The 24,238-nt window shown below is 40.4% G+C and overlaps 1 long non-coding RNA gene across 1 annotated transcript; it reads left to right on the top strand.

Moving 5' to 3' along the window:
* The first annotated feature begins 8,938 nt into the window (after positions 1–8,938).
* On the top strand, positions 8,939–20,789 carry LOC311514418. Its single transcript, XR_014709880.1, has 6 exons — positions 8,939–9,059; positions 10,078–10,154; positions 11,440–11,530; positions 16,483–16,572; positions 17,755–17,877; positions 20,260–20,789. It is a non-coding gene; the product is annotated as an uncharacterized lncRNA (long non-coding RNA).
* Positions 20,790–24,238: the final 3,449 nt, after the last annotated feature.

The raw sequence follows: 24,238 nt of genomic DNA, 5'->3' as shown, positions 1-24,238 counted from the left end.
GGATGTTTACCGAAATGCCTGTCCCTGTTTTTCAATATTTGCAGATTAGACATTGGCAAGGTCACTAGCAGTAATATATTAAAAACAATAAGACCTTAGAATATTCATCCAAATAGAAGGAAATATATTAGTCTCCATTTTATACAGCATACGCCCCCGTATGTACAATCTGCAGGAACTGTATAGTATTACAAAAAGACCCAAAGTATTTTGGCAGATGGAAAACAGATCTTGATACTCATTTTATGATGAGCTTGTCACATGGAAATTCAGTCTAAAAAAAAAAAGTTCTATGTCTAATCAGGAAAAATGAATCTGAGTTTTAAAAAAAAATATTGTACATACTCCAGGATTCAGGCTATAAATTCTACATAGTCCTTTATATTTGAGAATGAAGGGAGAGAAGGTGGTGGTTAGGTCTGAATGTATGGGTTCTGGCAAATGGTCCAAGCACTAACAAAATCCATTTACCCTTAGTTCAAATTGCCTATCTTCCCTCTCCCCCCAGAAATTCTGTTTCCACCCCCCAAAATAATCCACTTAATTTAATTTGACTACTAATATGATATGAGTGCATATAGTCATGTCATATAGTAATATCAAAAATCATGCAACTCCAGGTGTGGAAAGTAAACCATACGAACATATGAAGATTTCCCTCTGGACTCTAGAATATTATGGCAATGGAAAGACTGCATCCATGTAGGAAGAAAATATTATAGCTTCTTGAACAAGTGGCCACCGTTTCATGAATGATTCAAAAAGATATATTTGAGAATACTAGGCCACAAGCTTTTAGATGTTTAGCTATTGCTAACCTCCAGAGCATACTTTGTATAATGCTGTCACTTCTAGTATACAGGTAAATTGCATTCATTGACTTTTGTGTAGCAGTTTTTGCTGAGCAATACAATGATTCTGATTCATTTGAGGAAAAAGGATATTTTACATTTGAGCTGTTATTTCTTTTAAACTGTAAGCTGAAAATGGAATTTTTTTAAAAAGTACCCTGCAAAATGTGTCACTTGCTTAGACCTTCTTCTGAAACAAAGCTTGAGTGAATATTTGTAACTCATTGGAATGACACATAGCTGTTCACAATTCTTTACAAATGTGTGAAGGGTAAAAAAGGGTGACATAAATGTTCTTAATCTGTTCTGCAGTATGATCTTTCCATACTATCATTCACCTGGCTAAAAAGCCCATCAGTTTATATGGCAAAATGATAAATGTCATCCTTTTTCAAAACGGAATGTTAAATAGCCAGTTGAGTGTCATGCACAGATTTCATTAAATTTGATAGAGCTAAAGGCCATCCAATTTCACCTAGTTAGCCCTGCATTGAGCCCAATAATTTGTTTGGCTAAAGCATATCTTATGGAAAGGCATCCAGTCTTGAGATGAAGATTCCAAGAGATTGAGAATCCATCACTTTCTTTGATAGTTTGTTCCTATGGGTAATTGCCTTCTGTGTTAAATGTGTGCCTTATTTGTAATTTAAATTATCAGCGTCTGGAAGCTGGTTCTTGTTATGTCTTTCTCCACTAGATTAGAGCATTTGAGTACTTGGTATGATCTCCCCATGAAAGTACTCAGACACTGTAAACAAGTCACCTCTCTGTCTTCTTTTTACTAAGCTAAGCAGATCTCAAATCAGTTTTGCAGCTCTCTTTTGCATCCTCTCTAATTTTTAAAATCTGGAAACAGTATTCCAGTGTCTTTCTCACTAATGCGGTATACTCAGGTAAAATCACCTCCTATTCCTACTCCTCAGTTATACATCCCAGGATTGCATTAGCTGTTTTTGCCACAGTATCATATGGCTGAGTTGCTTGCCCACTAAATCCTTTTTAGAGTCACTGCTTTCCAAGATACATCCACCATTGTGCAGGTATAACCTGCATTCCTTGTTGCTAGATGTATAACTTTGTGTTTGACTGTATTTTGTCTTTCAGGAATCACAGACTTGTGCCCAGAGTTGAACAGTTTTAACTTTTAAAAGCTGGCTACGAAAACCGTTCAGAAAAGCTTGGTTTTAAAAGGATGCTGCCAGGTAGTCTGAGGCCCAAAATTCAGACTATAATTTTGTTTTCATTTGTGTATGTGGCTTTTGTGGGGAGGAATAGACTTCTTCCCACCAGAAATGTGATACTCCTTTTCCCTCCCCAATTTTTTTCCAATAAACATAGGAGAGGCTTTTTGTTCAGATTACTTTGTAGTACTTGCAACTCATTCACCAGCCTCCTGGCTGCATGATGTGCAGAAAGGGAACCTGAATTAGCCTCTTTTTTTCATTGCCTAAATTGAGTCATCCTCATCTTCTTCGTCTTTTTCTTCAACGCTTAGCCAAATGGTTGGTCGTAGCAATTGTTCGACATTTGGTCTGTTCAGCTGCGAGGGCTTGGAAGGCCGAAAGTCCAATGTTGGAACAGACTTAATGCACGCGTGTAATAGGGAGTCTGTTTCTAGGCCGCCTCCACCCCTCAATTGGTGGAATCCCAGATGTTACAAGCCACCCGAAGAACGGCATTCACCGGAATGTCTTGTGGCATTCTGGCAACATGTCCGTAAACTTCTGCATTATGAATGAAGTCATTCCATTTTATGCCTAATATATGACATTAGCATTTTGTGTGGAAAGCCTCCAGCTTTGCCCAGTCTAAGCGGCATACTGTCCATGTTTTGCAACCATACAGCAGGACAGAGAGGATACAGCTCGAATAGCTCCTGAACTTATGATGAGATTACTGGGGGAACCTGTCACAGCCACTTGTTTATAATATGCCTTGTGATCGCAAAGTGCCAGGACTTTGAACTTTTGTTTCAGCTGATTACGAGTGAGTTTATTGCCACACTAGCAGGCTGTGGCCTTAAATTTAATGGCGGAGAAGGCCTCTTCTAATAGCCATAGTCGATGTGCTGGGCGCCTATAGCCAATCGTCAGCTTGGCAGATTGACAGAGGATGGAGGTGAACAGAGACCAGGCAATCAAATTGAGTGAAGCACAAAAAACAAACAAACATAAAAGGTAAAAAGTACTTGAACATTGAAACTTAGAGAAAGCAAATAGAAAATGGTGATTATAACTAGTAAGAAAATCTTGACATTTTAAATGCTTAATTTGACAGCATCCTTTAAAGTAAAAAGTTACAATTTATGGATTAAAATTTACTTATTCAGGTCCCAATTTTACAAGCTTCTCTGTGTGGGTGCAAGGTTCCACCCACCCACAACAGCTTGCAGAATGAGACCCTTAGCTGGAGATGTGTTTAGCAGACTTTACTTCCATATCTATCAACACCCACACATGCCTTGTATAAACCCTCCCTCCTTTCTTTTTTAAAAACTGTGGCAGTTGGTTGAAGGTGAGAAATAGGTTCTTGTGATGGGGCATACAAACCTCACACTGGGCAACAAGGGGTTAAGGAGCTGCTCTGGGCTCAGCCAGCCCTGTCCTGCCATACACGTGCAAGAGATGCACAGGCTGGAGAAGGGGCGAAAAGGGAGCAGAACAGCTTGCTTAGAGGCAGGCTAGGGAAGAGAAAGGACCTTTACCTTGCAGCTCCTGAAGAAAGGATTGAGGAAAGGCAGGATCACTCCTATGCACAGCTACCTGAAGGTCCCTCCCTGAGGGTTGGGAGGGCCAGCTTCTGATAGACTCTGAGAGGGAGGTATTTCCCACCTCCCACATGCTAACCCAGTTTATTTCCATTGATTCCCTGTGTTTGGTTTATGGACTACCCCTGAGGGGGACAGATTCAGAACTAACCTGGCCAGAGGGCCAAAGGCACAAGAGGAGGCAGCCGCTGCTTCAAGAGGGAAAGAATTACTATGCCACACCTGGCCACAAAGAGGTTCTACACTCTGAGCTGACCCTCTTTATGCTTTCCTGCACAGACTGTGAACTGTGGACAGTAGAGGGGGGTAGGAAGTGGCCCAAGAAGGGCAGCCTTAAGGCACTCCTGAGTGTCAGACCCTTTTGTCACCCTCACGGGGCTCTGGGCTGGAGCCCGATGTAGTGGGAGGGCCTGGGCTCCCCTACCAAAACCCCTTCTGCAGGTACAAGCACCTAAGCTCTGACCACTAGGCAATGCTCCACACGAGCGAGGACATCACAGTTTTCCTGAGTGATTATTATTATTATTTTTGGTGGAAGGCATTAGGAATAATAAATTATATTCATAAGCTTAGTTGTTCATTGCTAAACGTGACTGGACTCTCATATACTTGATCTATGCATATATTACTGTGCATGATTAAAGTTCACAGTAGGCCTCAGTCAAGTGGATATTGACATTTAAAGGTCAGGAGTAACAATATTCATGGAGAGAAAATGATCAAAAATATGAGCTGGGGAAAGAGAAATTAACAGTGTAATGTTTCAGAGTAACAGCCGTGTTAGTCTGTATTCGCAAAAAGAAAAGGAGTACTTGTGGCACCTTAGAGACTAACCAATTTATTTGAACATAAGATTTCGTGAGCTACAGCTCACTTCAACGGATGCATACTGTGGAAACTGCAGAAGACATTATATACACAGAGACCTCTGTGTATATAATGTCTTCTGCAGTTTCCACAGTATGCATCCGATGAAGTGAGCTGTAGCTCACGAAAGCTTATGCTCAAATAAATTGGTTAGTCTCTAAGGTAACAGTGTAATATTGCCTCTGTTAACAAGAGCAAGCCATTTTGCTTGCTGCATTGTTTTGAGAGACATTTCTTGATGTGAACTTTGAATTGTATTTGAAAAATATTTAAAATCTTTTTTTATTTAAATCTCTTGCTGAAAATTGTCTCCACCATTGTCTGTCACAAATGAAGTGGCCAACCTTGTGAATATACTTTGATTTTTTTTAAAAATAAACTCATTGTTAAATTAGTATGTTTTTATGTAATACAACATTCTTCCTTTACAAGCTAGTTTATCACTGACTGATTTTTTTAAAAGGTGATCTGAACATTTGGGGGAGGGGATGCTAGAAGTTTGCATGGTTTTGGTTTTTTTCAATTGTTTTGTTTTGTTTTGTTGATTATTTCTATAAAGAAGATCTGAAAGGTGGGTTATCTTTTCCCAGAAGGTAAATTTTGCTCTTTTGTCTACCCTTCTTTTTGTGGAAGACTCATGGACAACTGGAGATCTGGTAACTTTAGGACAATGTAGATACCAAACCAGTGAAACCTGATTAAGTTGAAAAGTGACTTTTATTCATTCACTTTAAAAACTTGTTTTCTGTTTGTTTCCATTAACACCTCTTTCTCTCAAACACCAGATATATATTTGTGAAAAGTTTATAAACCAAAGGTAGACTTAAAAACTACCACCGACAAAACTTTCAGGCTGTATATACTTTCAGACTGTAAAAAGAAAAGGAGTACTTGTGGCACCTTAGAGACTAACCAATTTATTTGAGCATAAGCTTTCGTGAGCTACAGCTCACTTCATCGGATGCATTCAGTGGAAAATACAGTGAGGAGATTTATATACACACAGAACATGAAAAATGGGTGTTTATCATGCACACTGTAAGGAGAGTGATCACTTAAGATGAGCTATTTCCAGCAGGAGAGTGGGGTGGGGGGAAGAAAACCTTTTGTAGTGATAATCAAGGTGGGGCATTTCCAGCAGTTAACAAGAACATCTGAGGAACAGTGCGGGGGGAGGGGGAATAAACAAGGGGAAATAGTTTTACTTTGTGTAATGACTCAACCACTCCCAGTCTCTATTCAAGCCTAAGTTAATTGTATCCAATTTGGAAATTAATTCCAATTCAGCAGTCTCTCATTGGAGTCTGTTTTTGAAGTTTTTTTGTTGAAGAATAGCCACTTTTAGGTCAGAAATCGAGTGACCAGAGAGATTGAAGTGTTCTCCGACTGGTTTATGAATGTTAAAATTCTTGACATCTGATTTGTGTCCATTTATTCTTTTATGTAGAGACTGTCCAGTTTGACCAATGTACATGGCGGAGGGGCATTGCTGGCACATGATGGCATATATCACATTGGTAGATGTGCAGGTGAATGAGCCTCTGACAGTGTGGCTGATGTGATTAGGCCCTATGATGGTGTCCCCTGAATAGATATGCGGACACAGTTGGCAACAGGCTTTGTTGCAAGGATAGGTTCCTGGGTTAGTGGTTCTGTTGTGTGGTGTTTGGTTGCTGGTGAGTATTTGCTTCAGGTTGGGGGGCTGTCTGTAGGCAAGGACTGGCCTGTCTCCCAAGATTTGTGAGAGCGATGGGTCATCCTTCAGGATAGGTTGTAGATCCTTGATGATGCGTTGGAGAGGTTTTGGTTGGGGGCTGAAGGTGATGGCTAGTGGCGTTCTGTTATTTTCTTTGTTGGGCCTGTCCTGTAGTAGGTGACTCCTGGGTACTCTTCTGGCTGTGTCAATCTGTTTCTTCCCTTCAGCAGGTGGGTATTGTAGTTGTAAGAATGCCTGATAGAGATCTTGTAGGCATTTGTCTCTTTTTGAGGGGTTGGAGTAAATGCAGTTGTATCATAGAGCTTGGCTGTAGACAATGGATGGTGTGGTGTGGTCTGGGTGAAAGCTGGAGGCATGTAGGTAGGAATAGCGGTCAGTAGGTTTCCGGTATAGGGTGGTGTTTATGTGACCATCGCTTATTAGCACCGTAGTGTCCAGGAAGTGGATCTCTTGTGTGGACTGGTCCAGGCTGAGGTTGATGGTGGGATGGAAATTGTTGAAATCATGGTGGAATTCCTCAAGGGCTTCTTTTCCATTGTTCCAGATGATGAAGATGTCATCAGTATAGCACAAGTAGAGTAGGGGCATTAGGGGATGAGAGCGGAGGAAGCGTTGTTCTAAGTCAGCCATAAAAATGTTGGAATACTGTGGGGCCATGCGGGTACCCATAGCAGTGCCACTGATCTGAAGGTATACATTGTCCCCAAATGTAAAATAGTTATGGGTAAGGACAAAGACACAAAGTTCAGCCAACAGGTTTGCCGTGACATTATCGGGGATAGTGTTCTTGACGGCTTGTAATCCATCTTTGTGTGGAATATTGGTGTAGAGGGCTTCTACATCCATAGTGGCCAGGATGGTGTTTTCAGGAAGATCACCGATGGATTGTAGTTTCCTCAGGAAGTCAGTGGTGTCTCAAAGATAGCTGGGAGTGCTGGTAGCGTAGGGCCTGAGGAGGGAGTCTACATAGCCAGACTATCCTGCTGTGAGGGTGCCAATGCTTGAGATGATGGGGCATCCAGGATTTCCAGTTTTATGAATCTTGGGTAGCAGATAGAATACCCCATGTCAGGGTTCCAGGGGTGTGTCTGTGTGGATTGTTCTTGTGCTTTTTCAGGGAGTTTCTTGAGCAAATGCTGTAGTTTCTTTTGGTAACCCTCAGTGGGATCAGAGGGGAATGGCTTGTAGAAAGTGGTATTGGAGAGCTGCCGAGCAGCCTCTTGTTCATATTCCGACCTATTCATGATGACAACAGCACCTCCTTTGTCAGCCTTTTTGATTATGATGTCAGAGTTGTTTCTGAGGCTGTGGATGGCATTGTGTTCCGCACGGCTGAGATTAAGGGGCAAGTGATGCTGCTTTTCCACAATTTCAGCCCGTGCACGTCGGCGGAAGCACTCTATGTAGAAGTCCAGTCTGTTGTTTCGACCTTCAGGAGGAGTCCACCTAGAATCCTTCTTTTTGTAGTGTTGGTAGGAAGGTCTCTGTGGATTAGTAAGTTGTTCAGAGGTGTATTGGAAATATTCCTTTAGTCGGAGACGTCGAAAATAGGATTCTAGGTCACCGCAGAACTGTATCCTGTTCATGGGGGTGGAGGGGCAGAAGGAGAGGCCCTGAGATAGGACAGATTCTTCTACTGGGCTAAGAGTATAGTTGGATAGATTAATAATATTGCTGGGTGGGTTAAGGGAACCATTGCTATGGCCTCTTGTGGCATGCAGTAATTTAGATAGTTTAGTGTCCTTTTCTTTTGTAGAGAAGCAAAGTGTGTGTTGTAAATGGCTTGTCTAGTTTTAGTAAAGTCCAGCCACAAGGAAGTTTGTGTGCTTTTTATGAGAGTATCCAGTTTTGAGAGCTCATTCTTAATCTTTCCCTGTTTGCTGTAGAGGATGTTGATCAGGTGGTTCCACCGTTTCTTTGAGAGTGTGTGGCACAAGCTGTCAGCATAGTCTGTGTGGTATGTAGATTGTAATGGATTTTTTACCTTCAGTCCTTTTGGTACGATGTCCATCTGTTTGCATTTGGAAAGGAAGATGATGTTTATCTGTATCTGTACGAGTTTTTTCATGAAGTTGATAGATTTCCACTCCATACGGCTAAATGCACTGCCTTGCATAATGACAGGTTTCAGAGTAGCAGCCGTGTTAGTCTGTATTTGCAAAAAGAAAAGGAGGACTTGTGGCACCTTAGAGACTAACCAATTTATTTGAGCATAAGCTTTTGTGAGCTACAGCTCACTTCATCAGATGCATTCAGTGGAAAATACAGTGAGGAGATTTATATACACACAGAACATGAAAAAATGGTGTTTATCATGCACACTGTAAGGAGAGTAATCGCTTAAGATGAGCTATTACCAGCAGGAGAGTGGGGGGGTGGGAAGAAAAGCTTTTGTAGTGATAATCAAGGTGGGACATTTTTTGTATTCTTTTCTTTTTGCGAATACAGACTAACACGGCTGCTACTCTGAAACCTTTCAGACTGTGTATATGCATCATAAAGAAACAGGCAAAATAAACCTATATTATTTCCTTTTAAGGGTCATCTTTAACTTGGCCATTTTAATTCTTGATTGTCCAAGTAATTGTTTTTTAGCCTGAAACAAATCTTTTCCAGATTCACCTAAAAGAGAAATATTAACTTGCTGTTTGTTGTTATAATTCCTGAGAATTTTGAAGGTGTATGCACCTTTTGTTCATTTACCCACTCAGTGAAAAGTACAAGATCAATATTTAATCAGATGTCTCCTTAGATTGCGTTTCAAGACATGGAGCAGATGTTATTTTAATTGAACCACTCACAACAGATAAACTGGATATTGTAGTCAAATGCTGGACATCCTCTTTCTGAGATAGTGGTGAGTAAAAATTCAATTTGTAGCAGAACAACAATTTTGAAGTATAGTATCAGCAAGATTTGACACTTTTGTATTGATTATAAAACTAGATGACTATTGATCATCTAGGTAGCTTTGAATTTCCACTAATTCCTAAGAATCTATGATGTTCCTTTAAAACCTGTTAGAGAAATAACCCTCATTCCAACTTTTTCAGGGACATTGGCAAGAGATTGTTAACCTTTCTGATGGCCGTCATGTAGAGTGTGTGTGTGAGTGATATTCCCCTCTGGAAAGGATGAGAGAACTGGTACTGCTATCAGTTCAGTCCCTGATTCTGCACTAAGAACTGCCTGGGCAGATCCATGACTTCAAAAAGGAACACTGTGTGAGTGCAGGTGTTTACCTGCATGGGCCTAAATCAGGAGCCTCCTCCTTCAGCTTGTATATTTGACATTTTGTTTTTTAAGATGAAGAGTTACAAGAATGGGATTCTCATCCCAAGTACAGGTCTGTTTCGGTTTCTACATGTTGTCTACTACAGCATGGGGATTCTTCAGACTCTTGATTCCTTCTTGTATCCAAACTTTTTTTTGAAGAGTTTTTTGTTAATTTAAATTGAGACTTTTTTTTTTTTAAATCTCATGTGTTGCTTACATGAATAAAGCAGTTTTGGGAACTTAAACTGCCAGAATCCCCACGCAAATTTTGTTATATGTGACCCTTTCCTATCTTTTACATGTTTTCTTTTTCTTCTTTTTTTGCTTTGAAAAAGCCACACAAACAAAAAGGGAAACTGACTTGATTGGCCACACACACAAAGTGCTGTCAGATGCACAAAGTAAGCAAACTAGAAGGGGAAAATAAGTTTATTTCCATCAATCTCTCCCATTTATAGTATTCTTTAGGTATTCTATTTCTAACAATAGTAGACACAAGAAAAAGCCTTGAGGGAGAAATGTCATTTTTTTCCCACTTTGTTCTTGTGCATGAGAATCAGAAAGTGAAATTAATCTGTCTAGTTTCTTTGTCCAAACAGAGTGAAGTGCAAAACCAACCAGCACAAACAGTGAAAAATAATCTGGACCTTTAAAAAAGTGTAATAATTTAACACAGGTAAACCCTCAGTTTTCATCTTGAGTGTTTTTCTAATATAGTTATCAATTAGCACATACTTTCAGAACTAAGAGAAAATTAGTTTTCATAAAAAAAAGACTTAAAAGATGTTTTTTGTAAGGCAGTAAGGGAGGAATTTATTATGTAGAGACATTGTAATTTAGGCCTTTCTCTCAATGTGATGAGAGTTATTTGGGTAAACAACTCTCTAAAGGACATTAGTCCTCAATAGAAATCAGGACCTTTTTTCATATTTTGAGGAAAAACTATAGTGACTTGACTTTTTCTAAAGATACTGTTTCTGCACAATGCAAATATCCTGTTCACCTGAATAAGCGTAAAGCATGGTACAACTCTGAAAAGTGACTTTTTATTTTAAAGGAAAAGGCATAGGACTATATCTAAGTGTTTCAATAACTTCTGTATCATATGCATTCATTTCTCAAATAGAAGCTTTTTATTTCTCCTCCTAATTGCCAGTTTTGCACACTCAGCTTGCTATCAGTCATCTTGCATATTGCCAGTAATAAAGATTCCGCAGGCCAAATTTTGTCCTCGTTGAGGCTAATGACAACACATTATACAATAGGTATAATTGAGTCACATGAAGAAACAGAATACAGCTCGCTTTCTCTTAGCTGTGTTGATTGTTGTCTACAGGACTCATTAGGAAAAAAACCAACAGTTTAAAATCTTTTCTTTTTCTCTTAACGTGAACGGATATGGCTCTGAATAGAAAGAGAGCAGGTCATAGTAAGAAGGTGCCAATTTTGCATAGTTACTTTGAATAGAACCATACTTCAATATCTTTAAAGAGGTCAATACAAAATTGTGAAAGCAGTTATGATTTCAAAAGGACATGAAATAAATAAATACTTATGAAATGTCTTTTCTATTTTGTTTTCCTTTCTCTATTCTTCACCTCCACCGCCCCCACCCCAAAAGCCCCCAGGACCATGGAGTTGGATTTTCTTGGTGCAAATATGCAAGGGGTTTATGTACCATAACTACACAACCCAAAGGTTACCTGTTAAGGAGCAAATGCCTCATGCCTTTGTACTACTGGATTTTGAATTCCTCTGCCTGATCTAGATGATTGCATTATCTATCCTCCTTTATTTATTTTGCTAATTAGGTAAAAAAAAAACACCCTTTTTATTCTAATATGTTGAGGAAACTGCCCCAATTCACTTTCCAAATATTTTTTTAATGTTGGTGCTTCCAGAATTCCTTTAATTTCTTTTTGTTTATCAGCTTACAACTTTTTCCTTCTTCTGCTTTTCAGATGAGAATGGAAATTTAGGACATTGTAAACTGCCACTGGGGCAGTCTTGTAATTCAAGCAAGAAGTATGAGTGTACTGAAAAGATCCGTTGGTTAGTTATTTGTCTTTACTCCCACCCACCCCTGTATTTTAAAATGGAAAGTAGATATCTGATGCCCATACGAGTTCAGAGACTGCTCTAGTTTAATGAGTGCTGTACAGTTCTGAATAATGCTCTGCCACTCACCTAACTGCTGGTTTGGAAAAAAGCCAACATCCTGTACATATGTGTAAAAACAATGAGGAGTCCTTGTGGCATCTTAGAGACTAACACATTTATTTGGGCATAAGCTTTCGTGGGCTATAACCCACTTCATCAGATGCATGGAGTGGAAAATACAGTAGGCAGATATAAATACACAGCACATGAAAAGATGGGAGTTGCCTTACCAAGTGTGGGGTCAGTGCTAACGAGGCCAATTCAATCATGGTTGATGTGGCCCATTCCCAACAGTTGACAAGAAGGTCTGAATATCAACAGAGGGAAAATTATTTTTTGTAGTGACCCAGCCAGGGGGGTACTGTAGTTTTAAGAACGCTTGATAGAGATCCTGTAGGTGTTTGTCTCTGGCTGAGGGATTGGAGCAAATGTGGTTGTATCTTAGGACTTGGCTGTAGACAATGGATCGTGTGATGTGGCCTGGATGAAAGCTGGAGACATGTAGGTAAGTGTAGTGGTCAGTAGGTTTCCGGTATAGGGTGGCATTTATGTGCCCATCGCTTATTTGCACAGTAGTGTCCAGGAAGTGGATCTTTTGTGTGGACTGGTCCAGGCTGAGGTTGATGGTGGGGTGGAAATTGTTGAAATCCTGGTGGAATTCCTCAAGGGCCTACTTCCCATGGGTCCAGATGATGAAGATGTCTTCAATGTAGCCCAAGTAAAGTTGGGGCGCTAGGGGACGAGAGCTGAGGAAGCATTGTTCTAAGTCAGCCATACAAATGTTGGCATATTGTGAGGCCATGTGGGTACCCATAGCAGTGCTGTTGACTTGAAGGTCTAAATCGTCCCCAAATCTGAAATAGTTGTGGGTGAGGACAAAGTCACAAAGTTAGGCCACCAGGTTTGCCATGACATTATCAGGGATACTGTTCCTGACGGCTTGTAGTCCATCTTTGTGTGGAATGTTGGTGTAGAGAGCTTCTACCTCCATAGTGGCCAGGATGGTGTTTTCTGGAAGATCACCAATGGATTGTAGTTTCCTCAGGAAGTCAGTGGTGTCTTGAAGATAGCTGGGAGTGCTGGTAGCGTAGGGCCTGAGGAGAGAGTCCACATAACCAGACAATCCTGCTGTCTGGGTACCAATGCCTGAGATGATGGAGCATCCAAGATTCCCAGGTTTATGGATCTTGGGTAGAAGATAGACTACCCCAGGTCGGGGCTCTAGGGGTGTGTCTGTGTAGATTTGTTCCTATGCTTCTTCAGGGGGTTTCCCGAGCAGATGGTGCAGTTTCTTTTGGTACCTCTCAGTGGGATCAGAGGGTAATAGCCTGTAGAATGTGGTGTCAGAGAGTTGCCTATCATCCTCTTGTTCATACTCCAACCTATTCATGATGACTACAGCACCTCCTTTGTCAGCCTTTTTGATTATGATGTCAGAGTTGTTTCTAAGGCTGTGGAAGGCATTGTGTTTTGCACGGCTGAGGTTATGGGGCAAGTGATGCTGCTTTTCCACAATTTCAGCTCGTGCACATCAGTGGAAGCACTCTATGTAGAAGTCCATTCTGTTGTTTCGACCGTCAGGAGGAGTCCATGCAGAATCCTTCTTCTTGTAGCATTGATAGGAAGGTTTCTGTGGGTTTGTGTGCTGTTCAGTGGTGTGGTGGAAATATTCCTTGAGTCGGAGGCGGCGAAAGTAGGATTCCAGGTCACCGTAGAACTGTATCTTGTTCGTGGGGGTAGTGAGGCAGAAGGAGATAGGACAGACTCTTCTTCCAGGCTAAGAGTATAGCTGGATAGATTAACAATATGGTTGGGTGAGTTACGGATACCACTGTTGTGTACAGTCTCTACTTAAAAGAAAAAATGAACACAAATCAGAAATCAAGAATTGTAACAAAAACAGACTTCATCGAGAAACTGCAGAACTGGAATTAATTTGCAAACTTGACACCATCAAATTAGGCCTGAAAAAAGATTGGGAGTGGCTGGGTCACTACAAAAAATAATTTTCCCTCTGTTGATACTCACACCTTGTCAACCATTGGGAATGGGCCACATCAACCATGGTTGAATTGGCCTCGTTAGCACTGACCCCCCCACTCGGTAAGGCAATTCCCATCTTTTCATGTGCTGTGTATTTATACCTGCCTACTGTATTTTCCACTCCATGCATCTGATGAAGTGGGTTATAGCCCACGAAAGCTTATGTCCAAATAAATGTGTTAGTCTCTAAGGTGCCACAAGGACTCCTCGTGTTTTTGCTGATACAGACTAACACGGCTACCACTCTGAAACCTGTATATGTGTATGTGAAAGAATGCAGTTTTTGTGGTAGTTCAACAAGAAACTTCTTTTGGCTAGAGTTAGACTCTTGAGTTTTGTGAGTGTGTGTGTGTGTGTGTGTGAGTGAGAGAGAGAGAGGTATGAATGTGTAGGAAGAAAGTGAATAAGTATTGTGAAAAACCAGACTCGTCCCTTCCCTCCCAAATGAACAGGTGTGAACTGGAGGTGGTAATCTTACTATGCATATACCTGCTGAGTTTCCCACATATTTATTATTATTAAAACAGCATCTCCATTTTGGGCCTTGATTCATTAAAGCACTTACAGACATACTTAACTTCTAGCATATTAGTAGGCCCATTGACTTCAATGGGACCTTTGGGAACAAGGTATTGCTGATAGACTCCATGTAACAGTATAAAGATCCTATATATATTCAATAAAAGAGTGTCTGCAGCACTAAGTGCTATGCCTTCTTAATTTCACAAGGATGCCCCCCTCCCTCCCTTGGTTCCTCAGAAAATGGGTGATTAAGTAGGCAGCCTTCAACCCAGAAAGGAAAAAAAAATACATGAACAGCATTTACTCTTTGCTACTGATATCAGAGGAGTAGCCATTATAAGTTTCATGTTTTAAATTAATGCAAGAAATAGAAGTTGGTCCAGTATCTTACATTTCTCCAGGGAAGCAGAAATAAGGGCTACAGGATACTGAATTAATTCCTTGTAGCAGACTTAAAACAAATGAGCTCCCTGACTTCCTGCTTATATCACATTTATTGTTCTGCCTCATTTCTGACTGTTATACACTAGAGCATCTGATGCAGTGATAGCTGCAGGTCAGAGTGGCTTTCATGTTCAGTGCTTAGAGGTAAGTTGCAAAGGAAGAAGATTTTTAGGATTTTTTTGGCTTAATTGTTTTTGTTTTTTAAATAAGTGTGTTCTCCCCCGCCCCTCCCACCCAAGAATATGCTTTTATTTTTCTTTTTAAAAGAAACTCTGATCTGAGTCACCTTGTTTTTCCTGGAAGATTTTGGGAGTGACTGAAAAAAACTAATAGGATTATTAGAGTTAACATCATGCAGAACAACAAAACTTGAACAACTGAGGCAGAGGAATTTTTAAGTCCGTTTTTAAAACTAGGTTTTTGTTGTTGTTTTGTTTAACATGTGTCACAAGGATTGTTTCTCTTAACTCTTTGTCACACCTGCAATTACGGGCTAAGAAAGCTCCCACCTAGAATCCTCCAGCAAAATCTGGGAAGACAGGACATTTCTGTGGTTAAAATAAGCAAGAAAAAAATATTTCAGACCACCCTTCTATTTTATAAAGAAACTACCCTTTTCTATTTAACTAAAATTTCTTTCAAAGGGGAACGTAGAAGCATCAGAATTGCCATACCAGATCAGACCAGTGGCCTACTTAGTCCTGTGTCTGATCTCTGATAGCAGTTATTACTGGGTGGTTAGAAGAAAGTTTAAGAACCCCTATAGTGAGCAGTTATGGAATAACTTGCACACAAGGGGAAACTTCTTTCTACTTCCAGTAAGAGGTTGGTGTATGTCCTGAAGCGTGAGGGTTTATATCCCCTGCAAAAGCGATGCATTTTTAAAAATGTTTACAGTTGTGTAATTCTGATTGTTCTCCTCCTCCACCAAATGTTCAATCCTTTTAAAAAAAAAATCTGCTATGGTCTTTGTCCCAACAATATTTATGGCAAGAAGTTTCACAGGTCAATTGTGTGTTATAGGAAAGTATTTCCCTTTATTTATTTTAAATTTACAGTGTCTCAATTTAATTGAATGTCTCCTCTTTTTTGTGTAAGAAGAAGGAGTGAATTGAAACCCTTTTCGGTTTTATGCTCTTTCATGGTGTCTTCAAATACTTTTGTAGCACTGTCATGTAAATCAGCACTCGTATTTGAACTTGGTACCAAACTTTGGTTTTAAGAGACAGTGTACCTCAAATATCCCCAAATACATAAGCATTTCAGACTCCAGAAAGAGGTGATGAAAAATACTCATATTATATTAATTGGTCACTTGTAGAGAATAATTGACGCTACACAATAGACTAGAGCATTTAAGGTGAAGGATTCAGGATTACAAACTCATAATTAGTTTAGCCACTAGCGCTCTTTGCTAAATCTCTAAATACCAATTATACAGGATTATATTAAATCCAGAATATTGGAAGAAATAAGTAGTGATCACTCCAGATTTTTAAATCCCTAACTTGTAAGAAAAAAATATACCAGAGGACACAAAGTATGTTTTAGCATACTTCTTAATTTTAAATGGCATTTAGATTTTGGGCTGAGGTGGTAGTGGGGAAAGCAGGCTAAGACCTATAAAAGTGAAGAAATGTGAGAGCAATATTAGGAGTCCTTATGGACAGCATATACAAAGGGTTTCATTAAGGCAACAGGTGAATACATGAGGTGTATTGGGGATAGGATTCCTCAGGCTGTTACTCTGCCCTGAACTCTTTGATATATGTAATAATGGTGTGCCTCAAATGCACTTTTTTTGTTAAATAAAGCATTTTCTTAATTGTATTTAGACTGTAAAGGTACTTCAGAGCAACAAAGTTTTGTAAGAGGCAGCTGATGCCTAGACATCCATCACCTCCAAACTATGACCCGGCACCAAGGTATGCTTGACTGATGCAGGTTCTTCAGACACTGAATCTCACTCATTTGTCTTCACGTGAGAGCTGCTGTATGCTGTCTATATGTGGCATGCACAAGAAGAGTAGTTACGCTGTGGTGAGATTCTCTTCTTAGAGTGATTTTTCCCAGCTTTGTACTAGCTAAGCATATTGCTCTTCTGAGTGCTGCTTGTTTGACCCAACGTGCAGTTATAAAGGCACCAAGTATATGCAGATGCGTAAGATGCTCCTGTTGATAGAGTCCCCTGCCATCACTTTAACTATTCCTGAGGTACTTTTACAATGGAGCCTTGCAGGCAGATTTGATAGCTCCATATTTGTGTGTGCACGTGTGTTTTAGGAATGAAAACCAGAGTTCTGTTTTCACGAAGAGTAAATGATAGATAACCCTCAGACACATTGGGTCACTCATTGGAATGCAACTCAGTGAAACTTGAGAGATTACCATGCAGTAGCCCTTGAGGGACTCCATCACTTGCCAAGGCTGCTTACCAAACAAACAATGAATTCTTTAGTTTGTCACACTACATCCAGAAAAGGGAAATAATGAGGAGGAAAGCAAGCAGTAAAAGTCACTGACAATATCCTACTCACCAGTGAAATATGGACCTCATAGAGTATTGCTATAGTTTGTCAGTTAGATTCTATGTAGATTAATTTTTGTTCTTGCCCATTTAAGAACCACAAACAACAAAAATGGTGCTCTAAAATTCTGCAAATCTAGGTTGTCAATTGTCTTGAAGTACCTGAAAGCCTCCCTAGAAAGGGTCTGCCTTGCACAGAGTGGATCATGCTAGGCCTTTTCTTTTACAGAGTTTTCCTGATATTTTTCCTTCAGTTTAGTTAGCCCACCACACGCACCTCAGCAAGTATTTAAAATTACTGATAAACCAGTAAAGGTTAAAATGAAAACACCGCAAAAGTAATATTTATTTGAGGGAGTGCAACCTGGTCTGACCAGGGCGCACTCCCCATATCAGGCTTTTGTTTTCATCACTGATGGTTTCTAACATAAGCCAAAACTCTAACCTCTTGATTGTGTGAAAGGTGTCACTTTTCAGAGTGGGCTCTCATTCAAAGTGTGTGACTACAAAGCAATACCCCTGTTCTGTAGTTTCTCCTTGTGTGTAAGGTATGTTAACTATGTTCCCTTTTTTCATGAAGAAGATAATGCAGTGATTAATACTACCTCACCTAGGAGAGCAGCGTGATCCTGGACCAACAAGTACATGAATGTGTTGTCCTCACGTCCTGCTGCTGCATGTAACTGTGCTGAAGAGTGGACAGGTAATTGTAAATACTAAATATCCAATTACTGTTTTATAGAATGTGTCTTGCAAAGACCCCAAATCACATTCAAAATGTTACTCTGGTGAATTCCAGTAAAGGTAGTCTTAAAGAATCTTAAAATTTCTTTCCTTGAGTTTGTCCAAGTTGAACTAATCATCCAAACTTCTAGAGAGTTGTCACCGATTCAAATGGTCTCAGAATTGGAGGCAAAACCAATCTACCAGTCTTTGAACTGATCATAGAATCATGGAATATTAGGGTTGGAAGAGACCTCAGAAGGTCATCTAGTCCAACCCCCTGCTCGAGGCAGGACCAACGCCAACTAAATCATCCCAGCCAGGGTTTTGTCAAACTGGGCCTTAAAAACCTCTAAGGATGGAGATTCCACCACCTCCCTAGGTAACTTATTCCAGTGCTTCACCACCTTCCTAGTGAAATAATGTTTCCTAATATCCACCTTAGACCTCCCCCACTGCAACTTGAGACCATTGTTTCTTGTTTTGTCATCTGCCACCACTGAGAACAGTGTAGCTCCATCCTCTTTGGAACCCCCCTTCAGGTAGTTGAAGGCTGCTATCAAATCCCCCCTCACTCTTCTTTTCTGCAGGCTAAATAATCCCAGTTCCCTCAGTCTCTCCTCATAAGTCATGTGCTCCAGCCTCCTAATAATTTTTGTTGCAGTCCGCTGGACTCTCTCCAATTTGTCCACATCCCTTCTGTAGTGGGGGGACCAAAACTGGATGCAGTACTCCAGGTGTGGCCTCACCAGTACTGAATAGAGGGGAATAATCACGTCCCTCGATCTGCTGGAAATGCTCCTACTAATGCAGCCCAATATGCCGCTGGCCTTCTTGGCAACAAGGGCACACTGCTGACTCATATCCAGCTTCTCATCCACTGTAATCCCCGGGTCCTTTTCTACAGAACTGCTGCTTAGCCAGTCAGTCCCCAGCCTGTAGCAGTGCATGGGATTCTTCCGTCCTAAGTGCAGGACTCTGCACTTGTCCTTGTTGTACCTCATCACATTTCTTTTGGCTCAATCCTCCAATTTATCTAGGTCACTCTGGACCCTATCCCTACCCTCCAGTGTATCCACCTCTCCCCCTAGCTTAGTGTCATCTGCGAACTTGCTGAGGGTGCAATTCATCCCATCATCCAGATCATTAATAAAGATGTTGAACAAAACTGGCCCCAGGACCGACCCTTGGGGCACTCCGCTTGATACCGGCTGCCAAGTAGACATCGAGACGTTGATCACTACCCGTTGACCCCGATAATCTAGCCTGCTTTCTATCCACCATATAGTCCATTCATCCAATCCATACCTCTTTAACTTGCTGGCAAAAGTATGGCAGGAGACCGTATCAAAAGCTTTGCTAAAGTCAAGATATATCACATCCACCACTTTCCCCGTATCCACAGAGCAAGTTATCTCATCATAGAAGTCAATCATTTTGGTCAGGCATGACTTGCCCTTGGTGAATCTATGTTGACTGTTCCTGATCACCTTCCTCTTTTCCAAGTGCTCCAATGTGATCAGTCTTCAAGTGTCTGAATGGTGTGAACACCACAAAATAGGATATTTTTATAGTAGAGGTTCTCAATCTGAGGTCCCTAGAGCACTTGGTAGTGGTTTGCAGAAAGCTATCCTGTCTCTCATATTGGTGGCTAGTCTCACCATTTCATTTGCTAACTTGCTTTAAGACATCTTAAATGTATGTAATATTTTCCTAATATTGCTTTTCTATGTAAGCAGTTGCCATGGATGACACAGGGAAGCTTCTGAATCAAACAGAAGAGGTGGTGGTTCATAAGACAAGATCTGGCCCAAACTACAGAAACATTTGAGAACACTTGGGAGTTACCACATAGTTTCTGTGTTGCTAAATTTCAGTGAACCTTGTTTATATGTACAGATAACATATTAGTATTGTAGAAATGCTATATTGACTATTCACAGCCTACTGTAGGGCAACAGCTTCTTCATCAACACTCTGTTCACACATAAGAATTAGCAAACAAAGAATTAATTTTAGCTATGCCTAAATGTCCCTGATAGCATCGCTGGAAAGTTCTTTAGTACTGGCCCATCCACAGTAAGACTAGTGTCTGACTGTCTCAGATATTTGAATATGCTAATGAGTATTTCAACTGCATAATGTATATAAAAGATACTGACTGTGCCTTTTTTGGGAGGGGTGGAAAGAGAGTTGAGGTTTTTGGGGGGCATGAAGTAAAGAATAGGATTGAATCTAAAAATATCCAAAATCATGGTGGGAGAGGGGGTATAATTCAAATGCATCTTATTTAAGGTTATCTGACCTCTCTGGTTCTGACAACACTGATGGGTTTTTAAAAATAAATGTATTCCTACTGCAGCCCTCAGCTTTAATTCCTCATGTGCATCTCAGCCCATCAAGTTCTGGCCTGAAGTTATCCCTTGTTATGGATCTACTGCAACAACCAACTGGAAAGTTTCAGTTCTTTCTCCACCTGCAGTGCCATTGGTATCAAGACTTCCTTTCCATTGCTACAACTCTTTTTAGCACAGGCCTGCACAATATCAGCTTGGTATCCAAGAAATTCTTCAGATTATGCCTTCCAGAAACAATCTAAAACCGTACTTTAATGTTGCTGACTGTCCAGTATATGTCCTATCACTTTCCTTGAACAACACCTGTTAATTACCAATGCTGTAAGTTGCTCTACCGGATCAAGAGAACAAATGGATACACACATTTCTGAGCCACCTAGCATTAAGGCCATGTCCAATGTCATAACATGAAAGAATATTACCCTCACCTAGGACCCTAGATATCACAAGGTAACTTTAGCTCCTACTGCAGTGCCATAGGTTAGTGTGAGTTATCCAAATATTAGTGTTTAAGTAGGAGCAAAAATGAAATAAGAGTTGGTTATTTTATTATCAGTTGTATTTGCAGAGCTTGTATTTGCAAACACTTGTATCTATATAGTGGAATGTTGACTTGAGGTTTTAATATAGTTTGCAAACAAAATGTTTAAATTGTTTCCCTGGTTTTGCAGTTTTTGGATGTTATGTTACACACAGCTCCACCGTTCAATTATCCCAGACTTATTACTTAAAATTTCGTATACATTTAAATTTTAGTAGATTTAGGCTTGATTCTTAACGCTGGTGTTACATGGTGATTTATGAGCAAACAAAAGGATTCTGTCCCTAATCTGAGGAACATATACTGTAGGCTAAAGCACAGCATAAAAAGATGACAAACCATAGCAGGAAAAGCTAAGGAAGAGGAGCAAGACAATGGGGCCAGATTCTCTGGTGCAGTGCAGCCACTTTGCACTGCACTGTTGATAGATAAAAGATCACATCTGTAACAGGGGATCCTCTGGTGGCACAGAATAAACACAAGTGCCTGTACTATGTCTCTCTTTTCTGTTGGCCTGGGAGGAGGACAGGGTATGGGTAGAGAAAAGAGGGTGATGCAAGGATTCCGTGTTGAGCTTTTGTGGCACTTTTGGCCCCTTCTGACTGTTGCAGGTGGCACAGGCATCAGAGTGCTGTAGTAGGATCAGGGAAGCTCACAGGTGAGCTTTAAATCACTCTTGCCCCTTTTGGATTTCATATTCATTTGGTGGTTGTGTCTTAAAATGAAAACATGTTTGAAAAAAAATGTGCAAACCTACATGATGATTTACCAGTGAACGAGCTGGTCCTGATGTTGGGACATTCATAGAAAAATCAATTCTATGAAAGTTAATATCCTACTTAGTTGCAGTTGGATTATCTGTATTAAATGACTGAAACATCTCTCAGGTTACAAAATTTGCAAATTATTGTAAAGACAAAGTTTGGAAATCTATCCATTTGTATGTACCCTTTTGTTTAACCTGGGGGTTGGGCGGGGAAGGAGAAAAGTTTTCCAGCTGCCAGATCCATACATTGATACTATTTGTATAGTTACTATTACATATATTGATGTGAAAAGCAATACTTTTTTTAAAAAAAAAGCAGAATCTTGTGCTGTATTCTCACTGCCAACACTTATGCTACACTTTTCAGAGTAGCAGCCGTGTTAGTCTGAATCCGCAAACAGAAAAAGAGACTTGTGGCACCTTAGAGACTAACGAATTTATTTGAGCATGAGCTGTAGCTCAGGAAAGCTTATGCTCAAATAAATTGGTTAGTCTTTAAGGTGCCACAAGTCCTCCTGTTCTTTTTGCTTATGCTAAGGTATTCTACTCTAATGGCCCAAACACTACAGCTCATTAATAGAGTTTGCTGTAGTGGTTGGGTCATAAGTGTGGAACTCTGTAGTTACATCTCCCATAATAAAAGGCTTCCAGGGCTGGTTTTGTTTTTCTGAATGCTTAAAGGAAGTGTGCCAAGATAAAATTAACGTTTTAAATAAAGAAGCCTTGCCCTTGTTCCTCAGACATCAGACGATTAAAATTAAATTTTAAACGGTCACAAACCTGTCCCCATTTATAACTACTTGTTTATTTCTGCATTTCACGTAGCTTAAACAATTAAACTAGATGCAGTGCTGCTTGGTTTTCGACCATTGAACAATGTGACTTATCACACTCATCCTGAACTACTACTAATTTTTAAATGTTAATAAAAAATACTTTCCTGAATCAGAGCCTGAAATTGCTAAACCATTGGTTGACCCTCTTTAGAGCTAGGTCTATATCAACGAGTTACAGCTCTGTGCAACACTTACTCGAGTCTGATTTTAGCTTTTGCCGTTATAAACAGGTGTGTTAAGGTTTTCTCTGTATTGCTTTTTTAAAATGGTAAAGTTCAGAATAAAACTTGCTATACCTACTTGTCTCCATATAGTCTCACCAGCTCTGGTGCAGACTCCTCTGCAGGTCTTGCTATCTTAGAACTCTCTTCCTTTGTCTCTTGAGCTCATCTATCCTCAAATCTCCCCTGAAACCTTCTCATCTCTCTTGTCCCTTTAGGTTCTAATTTCTCTCCTCACTACATTTTTGGACACAGTTTGAAAGAGAAACTGCCCTATAAAAGTCATATTTATGGTCTAAAACAAACTGCCAATAAATCAAAATAGAATCATAGAATATCAGGTTTGGAAGGGACCTCCGCAGGTCATCTAGTCCAACCCCCTGCTCAAAGCAGGACCAATCCCCGACTAAGTCATCCCAGCCAGGCCTTTGTCAAGCCTGTCCTTAAAAACCTCTCAGGAAGAAGATTCCATCACCTCCCTAGACAACCCATTCTAGTGCTTCATCACCCTCCTAGTGAAAAAGTTTTTCTTAATGTTCAACCTAAACCTCCCCCACTGCAACTTGAGACCATTACTCCTTGTTCTATCATCTGCTACCACTGAGAACAGTCTAGATCCATCCTCTTTGGAACCCCCTTTCAGGTAGTTGAAAGCAGCTGTCAAATCCCGCCTCATTCTTCTCTTCTGCAGACTAAATAATCCCAGTTCCTTCAGCCTCTCCTCATAAGTCATGTGCTCCAGGCCCCTAATAATTTTTATTGCCCTAATCATTTTATTGGACTCTTTCCAATTTTTCCACATCCTTCTTGTAGTGTGGGGCCCAAAACTGGACACAGTACTCCAGGTGAGGCCTCACCAATGCTGAATAGAGGGGAATGATCACGTTCCTGGATCTGCTGGCAATGCTCCTACTTATACAGCCCAAAATGCCGTTAGCCTTCTTGGCAACAAAGGCACACTGTTGACTCATATCCAGCTTCTCGTCCACTGTGACCCCTAGGTCCTTTTCTGCAGAACTGCTGCCTAGCCATTCGGTCCCTAGTCTGTAGCAGTTCATGGGATTCTTCTGTCCTAAGTGAAGGATTCTGCACTTGTCCTTGTTGAACCTCATCAGATTTCTTTTGGCCCAATCCTCTAATTTGTCTAGGTGCCTCTGTATCCTATCCCTACCCTCCAGCGTATCTACCTCTCCTCCCAGTTTAGTGTCTTCTGCATAGTCGAACAATGTGCCACTTCTAGCATGTCTCAAGTACATATGTGCTAGATAAAATATTGCCACTTTTATTTTATCCAGCTTTCATATGACACTACTAATATTAAATATAAACATAACTAATTCCTTGAGACTAAATCCTTATTCAGACAATTGTCTTCAGTGGGAGTTAGCCTGAGTTAAGGCTCTCCGGATTTGTGCCTGGTCTTTTTTTGATGCTAGTTGTGAATGAGAATGAATGTGGATTCTCATCATCTTGATTACTCTTACCACCAGCAAGATAAACTGTGCTGCTATAACGATAGAAACCGTACTCTGCCTTTACCGGCACAGTACCAGCAATACTAATGCAAATTGTCTGTGAGGGAGTCAGATTCACGGTAATGAAGAGCAGAGAATGTTTAGA

Source organism: Lepidochelys olivacea (genome assembly GCF_965140295.1).
Source record: "Lepidochelys olivacea isolate rLepOli2 genome assembly, chromosome: 1".
NCBI lineage: Eukaryota > Metazoa > Chordata > Testudines > Cheloniidae > Lepidochelys > Lepidochelys olivacea.
This window is presented reverse-complemented; position numbering and strand designations above follow the sequence as displayed.